The sequence below is a fragment of the Notolepis coatsorum genome (assembly GCF_963971535.1).
Source record: "Notolepis coatsorum genome assembly, chromosome: 3".
Lineage (NCBI taxonomy): Eukaryota > Metazoa > Chordata > Actinopteri > Aulopiformes > Paralepididae > Notolepis > Notolepis coatsorum.
Genome location: NC_140167.1, coordinates 80446835 through 80458380, shown reverse-complemented (window position 1 = coordinate 80458380; position 11546 = coordinate 80446835). Strand labels below are relative to the sequence as shown.

The 11546-nt window shown below is 42.7% G+C and overlaps 1 long non-coding RNA gene across 1 annotated transcript; it reads left to right on the top strand.

Annotated features, from left to right (window-relative positions):
* The first annotated feature begins 1978 nt into the window (after positions 1-1978).
* Positions 1979-8264, top strand: LOC311225379. The gene is made up of 3 exons (XR_014619503.1): positions 1979-2115; positions 4439-4524; positions 7810-8264. It is a non-coding gene; the product is annotated as an uncharacterized lncRNA (long non-coding RNA).
* The last annotated feature ends 3282 nt before the right edge of the window (positions 8265-11546 follow it).

The following is an 11546-nucleotide window of genomic DNA, read 5'->3' as shown; positions in this document are numbered from 1 at the left end:
GTCAACCAACAACAACTGTCACAGGATCAACAACAACTGCTCAACCAACAACAACTGTCATTGGATCAACAACAACTGTCACAGGATCAACAACAACAACTGCTCAACCAACATCAACTGTCATTGGATCAACAACAACTAGTCAACCAACAACAACTGTCACAGGATCAACAACAACAACTGCTCAACCAACATCAACTGTCATTGGATCAACAACAACTAGTCAACCAACAACAACTGTCACAGGATCAACAACAACAACTGCTCAACCAACAACTGTCACTGAATCAACAACAACTAGTCAACCAACAACAACTGTCACAGGATCAACAACAACAACTAGTCAACCAACAACTGTCACTGAATCAACAACAACTAGTCAACCAACAACAACTGTCACTGAATCAACAACAACTAGTCAACCAACAACAACTATCACAGGATCAACAACAACAACTGCTCAACCAACATCGACTGTCATTGGATCAACAACAACTAGTCAACCAACAACAACTGTCACAGGATCAACAATAACAACTGCTCAACCAACATCGACTGTCATTGGATCAACAACAACTAGTCAACCAACAACAACTGTCACAGGATCAACAACAACTGTCACTGGATCAACAACAACTGTCACTGGATCAACAACAACTGCTCAACCAACAACTGTCACTGAATCAACAACAACTGCTCAACCAACAACAACTGTCACTGAATCAACAACTACTGCTCAACCAACAACAACTGTCACTGGATCAACAACAACTGCTCAACAAACAACAACTGTCATTGGATCAACAACAACTAGTCAACCAACAACAACTGTCACAGGATCAACAACAACTGGTCAACAAACAACAACTGTCACTGGATCAACAACAACTGCTCAACCAACAACAACTGTCATTGGATCAACAACAACTAGTCAACCAACAACAACTGTCACAGGATCAACAACAACAACTGCTCAACCAACATCAACTGTCATTGGATCAACAACAACTAGTCAACCAACAACAACTGTCACAGGATCAACAACAACTGCTCAACCAACAACAACTGTCATTGGATCAACAACAACTAGTCAACCAACAACAACTGTCACAGGATCAACAACAACTGCTCAACCAACATCAACTGTCATTGGATCAACAACAACTAGTCAACCAACAACAACTGTCACAAGATCAACAACAACTGCTCAACCAACAACAACTGTAATTGGATCAACAACAACTGTCACAGGATCAACAACAACAACTGCTCAACCAACATCAACTGTCATTGGATCAACAACAACTAGTCAACCAACAACAACTGTCACAGGATCAACAACAACAACTGCTCAACCAACAACTGTCACTGAATCAACAACAACTAGTCAACCAACAACAACTGTCATTGGATCAACAACAACTGCTCAACCAACAACAACTGTCACAGGATCAACAACAACTAGTCAACCAACAACAACTGTCACAGGATCAACAACAACTGCTCAACCAACATCAACTGTCATTGGATCAACAACAACTAGTCAACCAACAACAACTGTCACGGGATCAACAACAACAACTGCTCAACCAACATCAACTGTCATTGGATCAACAACAACTAGTCAACCAACAACAACTGTCACAGGATCAACAACAACAACTGCTCAACCAACAACTGTCACTGGATCAACAACAACTGCTCAACCAACATCAACTGTCATTGGATCAACAACAACTAGTCAACCAACAACAACCGTCACAGGATCAACAACAACAACTGCTCAACCAACAACTGTCACTGAATCAACAACAACTAGTCAACCAACAACAACTGTCACAGGATCAACAACTAGTCAACCAACAACAACTGTCACTGGATCAACAACAACTGCTCAACCAACATCAACTGTCATTGGATCAACAACAACTAGTCAACCAACAACAACTGTCACAGGATCAACAACAACAACTGCTCAACCAACAACTGTCACTGAATCAACAACAACTAGTCAACCAACAACAACTGTCACTGGATCAACAACAACTGCTCAACCAATAACAACCATCACTACATCAACTACAACTGGTCAACCAACCACAAGTCCATATACAGGTATGTACCACCTCACTACATGCATATAATCAACATTATTCTTGCTCCTTTTGTTTAGTAATAATTTCCTTGTCTCACAAACTCTCCTGGCAAAGGACTCCTTCGACAGTTCTGTGTTAAAGGTTTAGTCCACATGTTTACGAACCCATTCTGATTGGTCATGAACTTTTATTTCAGTTAATGTATAAACCACTGGCACCACTGTTCTTGTTTTAGAGATATTGAAAGCAGAACACCTTAGCCAAATTAAGTTTGGCCTCGGGCCACATTTCGTTCAAGCAATTATATGGTGGGCCGGAACTAAAAAAGAATTGCTTAATTTAATAAAGTCCATGTGACCATTTCTAGCATTTCCATTGGCTATAGTGACATAGATATATGATAAATAGATAGATACAGCAGATTAGATGCAGTCCAGAGAAAACAACCAATCTAGATATTTCAAGATTCTATCTAGGCTTTACTTCTGCACAATGACGGCGAGATCTCGCAATTCTTTATTCTAAGAGTATTTATCACAAACGGATCCAAAGATATTTAATGTTTTGCAAAACATGTCTAGTGTTGCGCCTGGCTTTAGAGGGTTAAATGCCAAATTGTATTTTTAACTTAGTTAATGAATGTCTTGTTGTAATTCTTATATACCTAATGTAGAGCGTCTTCTTGAAGCGGATTCAGCTTTTTTTTTGCTCTGATTTGACGTCAGTCATAAGTAAAGATAAAGTTTGAATGACTTACCGAACTGGTGTTTTAATTTCATACCATACCACACTGCTTGTTTGCTATTTCAGCACCAGGCGCTGTCCACCAACTTTATTCATGTTGAGCAAGCGCTACATTGCACCTCGCTGCCTAGAGCCTACCTGTTATTCACTCTCAACATGGATAAAACAAAGTATAATAAGCATTATTTAGGTGGTGGTAGTTTCTCTGTTTGGACATTGTAGCTTAAATATATAGCCTAGCCCTAGCCTATAGTCGGTCTGATATATATAAAAAATATTATATTCTCAAAATAATCTGACGGTCCAGATATTATTGCTGGCGGGCCAATTTCGTCCTGCGGGCCGCCTATTGCCGACCACTGCCTTAGCCTCTGTTAGCATCCTTCTAAACATGCTAGTGGATGTTGATGTTAGCATCTTGCTAAACATGCTAGTAGATGTTGATGGAGGCATCTGTTAGCATCCTGCTAAACATGCTAGTGGATGTTGATGGAGGCATCTGTTAGCATCCTGCTAAACATGCTAGGTGGATGTTGATGGAGGCATATGTTAGCATCCTGCTAAACATGCTACTGTAGGTGGATGTTGGAGGCATCTGTTAGCATCCTGCTAAACATGCTAGGTGGATGTTAATGGAGGCATGAAGCATTAATATCTCTTTATGCAGTGGTGGAAGAAGTACATGCTGCTAAATTTTTATGTTAAAGTGGTCTGTGGTCCAGTTATGCTTCTCTGATTAAGTTGTGTTAAAGTGGTATGTGGTCCAGTTATGCTGCTCTGAATAAAGGTTGTGTTAAAGTGATCCGTGGTCCAGTTATGCTGCTCTGATTACATCATCTTGAACTTGTCAAGCATCAAATTTGAATTTTTATTATCTTCATCGATTTTTTTCCACGTTTTCCAACCAAAATCTTTTTCTTCAAAGTAACTAGCAGGGGCGGTCAGGTGGCGTAGCGGAGATTGCGCTCGTCACCAATGCAAGAAGCTGCGGTCTCGACTCCCAGAGTCAGCATTGCCTGCGGCTTGGCCCGATCGTCATACTAACTCGTTTGGCTAAGTTAGCGGGAGGGAAGTCGTGGGTGGTGAACTGGCGTTGTGGACAGCGACGCCTACAGGTCAGGTCTGGGCGCCTTCTCAGCGAAAGGCAGGAAGTGGTAAAGGCAGCGTGACCTCCCACGCGTTACACTTCACCAATGAGAGTCCTCGCTTCCAGGTGAAAAGAGAGCCGCTGGCTGTCTCTGCATGTGTCGGAGGAAGCATGTGGTAGACTTCAGGGTTCCCTTGTACCGACCAGTGGGGGGAACATGCGCACAACAACCAGGTAGGGGAGGGGGGGAATTGGCATAACGACTAAATTGGGATGGGGAGAAAAGCATAGCATTTTTTTATTTTTTTTATGTTTAAAAAAAAGTAACTAGTAACTGATGGAGTAAAGCAAAGTATGTTTCCTTTGAAATGGAATGGGGTAAAAGTACAAAGTTCCCTAAAATGGAAAAACTCAAATAAAGTGCAAGTACCTTGAACGTACGTTGTTACGTTCCACCACTGGCTCTATGTAACATAGTTCTGGAATCAATTATCCCTGGTTTGAACTACAGAGCTGCCAGTGCTGATCCAAATGCAGATCAAGATGACCTCCTACGCTCAATTAAGCAATCAAACCATCACTCAGTTACTTCAACAGGTACGTTCTGTGTGCGTGTGTGTGTGTGTGTGTGTGTGTAGATTACTTCCATTTACACAAGGCAATTTGAATTTGTCTTTTTACATATCTCTCCTAGTTACACACACTCCTCATATCTCTCCTAGTTACACACAGTCCTCATATATCTCCTAGTTACACACAGTCCTCATATCCCTCCTAGTTACACACAGTCCTCATATCCCTCCTAGTTACATGGTTCTCATATCTCTCCTAGTTACATACAGTCCTCATATCTCTCCTAGTTACATACAGTCCTCATATCTCTCCTAGTTACACACAGTCCTCATATCTCTCCTAGTTACACACAGTCCTCATATCTCTCATATTTACACACAGTCCTCATATCCCTCCTAGTTATACACAGTCCTCATCTCTCCTAGTTAATATATATTAATAACTCGACCTTTGAAGAAGTCTTTATTTATCATGCAGTGACACACACATGCGATGGGCGGCACACACAGGAACACACACATGCAATTTTAGGATCGCCGATGAAATTGAGTCTCTGCGCTTGACCCATCCCGTCGTCCTTCCCTCCTAGGGCAGCCGGGAGCAGATAAGGGCTGCAGCGTGGGGCCGCGTCTCTGGGACCAATCCAAGTGCTCCTGTCCGTCTTGGTCAGGGACACGACAGCGTTAGCGATCTGTTGTGCATGTTTTTCCATTGGGTTTATTTTATCGGGAGGGGAAACCCTTGCGAGCACGGGGAGAACATGCAAACTCCACACAGAAAGGCCTGGGAGATACCCCACCTGGGTACCTGGCAACGCGGAAACCTGGTCCCCAAGCCGGAATCGAACCCTGGACATTCTAGCTGTGAGGCGACAGTGTTAACCACTACACCACCGTGCCGCCGTAGTTACACACGGTGCTCATATCTCTCCTAGTTACACACGGTCCTCATATCTTTCCTAGTTACACACAGTCCTCATATCTCTCCTAGTTACTCACGGCCCTCATATCTCTCCTAGTTACACACAGTCCTGATATCTCTCCTAGTTACACACGGTCCTCATATCTCTCCTAGTTACTCACGGCCCTCATATCTCTCCTAGTTACTCACGGCCCTCATATCTCTCCTAGTTACACACAGTCCTGATATCTCTCCTAGTTACACACGGTCCTCATATCTCTCCTAGTTACTCACGGCCCTCATATCTCTCCTAGTTACACACGGTCCTCATATCTTTCCTAGTTACACACAGTCCTCATATCTCTCCTAGTTACTCACGGCCCTCATATCTCTCCTAGTTACACACAGTCCTGATATCTCTCCTAGTTACACACGGTCCTCATATCTCTCCTAGTTACTCACGGCCCTCATATCTCTCCTAGTTACACATGGTCCTCATATCCCTCCTAGTTACACACGGTCCTCATATCTCTCCTAGTTACTCACGGTCCTCATATCTCAGATTCTCTCCTAGTTACACACCGTCCTGATATCTCTCCTAGTTACACACAGTCCTCATATCCCTCCTCAGACAATACAACAGAGCTGAATGGCATTTGAAAAACTGAACAGTAACGTCTCTTTCCAGACACCATGACCCGGTTACTCAACATAATCCACAGACCTTGTTGTGAGCGGTTTCATGCAGGAACTACTTTCTACCGAATTACACCCCCATAATAGTTGTGAATGAAAGTGTTCCGAACAAGGTCAGTGGATTGTCTCGAGTAACCGTGGAATGATTTCTGGAGAGGAACATTGCCGTTGAACTTTTCAAATGACATTTTCGGTGCTTAAGAGCACCACAAGCCCAACGCATTTCAGCTATGTTGTGTTGCACTGGCAACCACTAGTAGCCTTGAACACGTACACTACCAGTCTACCAGTCAACCACTAGTAGCCTTGAACCCGTACACTACCAGTCTACCAGTCAACCACTAGTAGCATTGAACCCGTACACTACCAGTCTACCAGTCAACCACTAGTAGCATTGAACCCATACACTACCAGTCTACCAGTCAACCACTAGTAGCATTGAACCAGTACTCTACCAGTCAACCACTAGTCGCCTTGAACCAGTACACTATAACTACCAGTCTACCAGTCAACAACTAGTAGCATTGAACCCGTACACTACCAGTCAATAACTAGTAGTCTCGAACCCGTACATTACCAGTCTACCAGTCAACCACTAGTAGCATTGTACTCGTAGTCTACCAGTCTACAACTAGTAGTCTCGCACCCGTACACTATCAGTCTACAACTAGTAGTCTCAAACCTGTCTGAACACCAGAGGTGACTGTGCTATTCAAGCCATTGCACCACTTTTATGGAACACCCTTCCCTTAGCACTGGGACCTGCAGAATCCTGTCATTCTTTTAAAAGCAGCTAAAACTGTTTTATTCAGAAGGGCTTTCAATTAACATTTAATGAATTTATTATTATTTTGCCTTTTGTCATGTGTGTGGTCATGTCTTTCTGTCCTGTTTCAGCTAGTTGTAGCTTGTTTTAATCTGCTCTTACTTTATTCTGTTAGTTACTATGTTGTCTGTTTTATTGCTTTTTGCTCTTTTTTTTATCCACCTTTTCTCCATATTTTTCTATTTTTTTCTCCCATCCCAATTTCGTGTTTCCAATTCTCCCCTCCCCTTTCTTGAACGTTGCTCGACTATGCCCCCCACTGGTCGGTTGTAGGGAGGATAGAAGCCTTGCATCACGTGTCCCCTCCGGTACACGAGGAGGCAGCCTGTCACATCTGTTCACCTGCCAGCGCGGACTCTCATTGGCGAGGTGTAACGCATGGGAGGCTCACACTACCCCCGCCACTTCCTGTTTCTGCTGTGCAGGCGTCCCCCAACCGACCTGTAGGAGTCGCTGTCCACAACGTCCAGATTACCACCCATCGACTTCCACCCGCTGGCTCTGCCAATTGAGCCAGTATGACGGCCGGCCCAAGCCGGAGGCAATGCTGACACCTGGATTCGAGACCAGAGTCTCTTGCATTGGTGACAAGCACAATATCCGCTGCGCCATCCCGGCCGCCAGTGCTTTTTGCTTTTAATTCTGTGAAGCACCTTATGGTTTTGCATCTGTGAAAGGTGCTATACAAATAAACTTTACTTTACGGACAACATAACTCAAATGATCTCAGCCTTCTTAATTAATAAGTACTGTATTATAGTTCTGCCTTCCTGAAACATGTAGTGTGTTCTGATGGAGGTCATAACTAATGTATTCCTGAAACATGTAGTCTCTGTTATGAAGGAGGTGTGAACTAATGTCTTTCTTTCTGTTTCTTCTCCCTCCAGTTGTTCAGAGAGAAGTTGCTAAATGGAACATCTCATACGATAACAGTGACGAGGATTCAAAGTAAAAGAGTGGATCCCTAGAGGTTTCACCTAGAGGTTGTCTGACACTGGAGAAGACACATTTAATATAATGTTGGCGTATTCCTTTAAAAGGGACACGCAATCTGTGAAACAGTATGAGGAAGCATCTTAAGTAACAAGGAAAACTATTCCCCCACAATTAGCAACCATTTGTATTCAGACAGGCCTTTAATTAATATTTCATTCATTTATTATTATTGTATCTTTCATCATGTGTGGGGTCATGTCTTTGTCCTGTTTCAGCTACTTGTAGCTTGTTTTAATCTGCTCTTACTTTATACGGTTAGCTATGTTTTATTGCTTTTAATTCTGTGAAGCACCTTGTGGTTTTGTATCTGTGAAAGGTGCTATACAAATAAACGTTACTTACTTTATTTACTGACAGCATCTCAAATGATCTCAGCCTTGTTAAGAAGTATGACCCGTCTTCATGAAACATGTAGTCTCTGTTATGAAGGAGGTCAGAACTAATGTCTTTCCGAAACATGTACAGTAGGCTAGTCTGTTCTGATGTTAGCCTCTGTTAGCATCATGCTAAACATGCTAGTGGATGTTGATTGAGGCATCTGTTAGCATCCTGCTAAACATGCTAGTGGATGTTGATGGATGCATGAAGCATTAATATGTCTATGCAGTGGTGGAAGAAGTACATACTGCTCTGATTAAATGTTGTTAAGGTTGTGTTAAAGTGGTCATGTGGTCCAGTTATGCTGCTCTAATTAAATGTCATGTTAAAGTGGTAGGTGGTCCAGTTACGCTGCTCTGATTAAAGGTTGTGTTAAAGTGGTCTGTGGTCCAGTTATGCTGCTCTGATTAGGTCATGTTAAAGTGGTATGTGGTCCAGTTATGCTGCTCTGATTAAGGACCACAGACCACTTTAACACAACCTTTAATGCTGCTCCCTGATATCTAATTTAAATGCCTGAGCAAAGAGATGTATTTTGAAGATATTTAGTGAGTTGGCTTCCTTGATGTTTTTGGGCAGTTTGTTCCATAGTTTTGGGGCGTAGTGGAGCGTCTAGTAGCCCAGCAGCTGATAATCGCAGTGTTCTTAAAAGAAAATGTATAACGACTTTGTTAAACAAATGTGTAACATTATCAATCAGTAACATTTTATAGTAACGTTGTGGTATATTTTTGAAAGCTATTAGACAAATAACACCAGTTATTATGGCACATATTCATTTTTATAAGTAAGAACAAACAACCCAGTAGTCTCACCCAGAACAAACCTCTGAACAGGCTAAACTGGTCAGCTTCCCTTCATCAGAGCCAATGCAAATTAATTTGGCACAGACACACACACAAAACTAAAATGTATTGAATGATTAACAATGGAATTTATTGTTTAATATGTTTGTAAAATAAAACAAATTACATTGATAACTTACATTTTTATTAATCATTTGATTTAAAACTGACAGGTAAAATATTTAAATATGATAACCTGAATGAGTATAAGGTAACGCATTTCATATAATGTTGGCGTCTTCCTTTAAAAAGGGACACTTAATCTGTGGAACTGTATGAGGAAGCAGACACTTAATCTGTGAAACAGTATGAGGAAGCAGTTTAAGGAACAAGGGAAACCTTTCCCACACAGAAGGTGTGTGTGTGTGTACATGTCAACACATTACCACCTCACCCTGAGCCCAGAGAGAGCTTTAGAGGAGTTCAGTAGAACCGTCTTCCTACTGATTACGAATGCATTTGGGACATAGTGTTACATTCATTTTCAAGAGCACTATCTGCTCTATGAAGGATGATGTCAAAGTTAGACTGATGAAGGACGAGGTACAGGTATCTTAGTGAGGTATCTTAGTGCAGTAGAGGTATCTAGTTAGGTACAGGTATCTTAGGTACAGGTATTTTAGTGAGGTACAGGTATCTTAGTGAGGTATCGGTATCTTAGGTACAGGTATCTTAGTGAGGTACAGGTATCTTAGTGAGGTATCTTAGTGCAGTAGATGTATCTTAGTGAGGTACAGGTATCTTAGTGAGGTACAGATATCTTAGTGAGGTATCTTAGTGCAGTAGATGTATCTTAGTGAGGTACAGGTATCTTAGGTACAGGTATCTTAGTGAGGTACAGGTATCTTAGGTACAGGTATCTTAGTGAGGTACAGGTATCTTAGGTACAGGTATCTTAGTGAGGTACATGTATCTTAGTTAGGTACATATATCTTAGTGAGGTACAGGTATCTTAGTTAGGTACAGATATCTTAGTGAGGTACAGGTATCTTAGGTACAGGTATCTTAGTGAGGTACATGTATCTTAGTTAGGTACAGATATCTTAGTGAGGTACAGGTATCTTAGGTACAGGTATCTTAGTGAGGTACAGGTATCTTAGTGAGGTATCTTAGTGAGGTACAGGTATCTTAGGTACAGGTATCTTAGTGAGGTACAGGTATCTTAGGTACAGGTATGTTAATGAGGTATCTTAGTGAGGTACAGGTATCTTAGTGAGGTATCTTAGTGAGGTACAGGTATCTTAGGTACAGGTATCTTAGTGAGGTACAGGTATCTTAGGTACAGCTATCTTAATGAGGTATCTTAGTGAGGTACAGGTATCTTAGTGAGGTACAGGTATCTTAGGTACAGCTATCTTAATGAGGTATCTTAGTGAGGTACAGGTATCTTAGTGAGGTAGAGGTATCTTAGTGAGGTATCTTAGGTACAGGTATCTTAGTGAGGTACAGGTGTCTTAGTGAGGTATGTTAGTGGGGTACAGGTATCTTAGTGAGGTATGTTAGTGGGGTACAGGTATCTTAGTGACGTATGTTAGCGAGGTACAGGTATCTTAGTGAGGTACAGGTGTCTTAGTGGGGTACAGGTACGTGGCTGAAGCCCAGCCCCTCGTGCACGGCTCTGCTCAGCATGTCTGTGAGGTCATCAGCGCTGGCCACGCCCCTCGGAAGGTACAACACCAGAGCACAGGTGGAGGCTTGAGGCAGACGCACACTGAGCATGCTCACATCCTGGAAACGTCAACATGAGTAATTAAAGAGGGAGCCAAGAGGTAAACACACACCCCCCCCCCCTCTGGTTCCACAAGTACAGTATGTTCTCTCTATTCTCCAACTCTGTGCCGATAATGGACGTTAAAAGGTAGAATCTGTAATGCCGTAAAACAGCGACCTGTAGGAGAATTTGCCCATTTTGCTACTTTTTTTTTTTTTTTATCCACTTTTTCTCCCATTTTTCTATATTTTCTCCCATCCCAATTTCGTATCATCCAATTCAACCCTCCCCTGTCACGAACGCTGTTTCTTGCCTCCCACAAGCCGGCTGCAATGTGGATTAAGTCATACATAGCACAAGTCCCCTCCGGTACTTGAGGTAACAGCAGTCGCATCTTTTCACCTGCGCAGCTCGATCTCTCAGTGGCGAGGAGTAACGCGTGGGAGGCTCACGCTGCCCCCGACACTTCCTGATTCTACTGCGCAGGCGCACCAACCGACCTGTGGGAGTCGCTGTCTACAGCGCCCGATCCCCACCCATCAGTTTCCCACCCCCTAATACGGCCAATGTGTATTAGTATGGACGGCCAGCTAAACTGAAAACAATGTGGAGCGCTGGGCTCGAACAGGCAAGCCCAGCGTCTCCGTCATTCGTGGCGAGTGCCTTGCCCACTACGCCACGTAGCCGCCCCCCC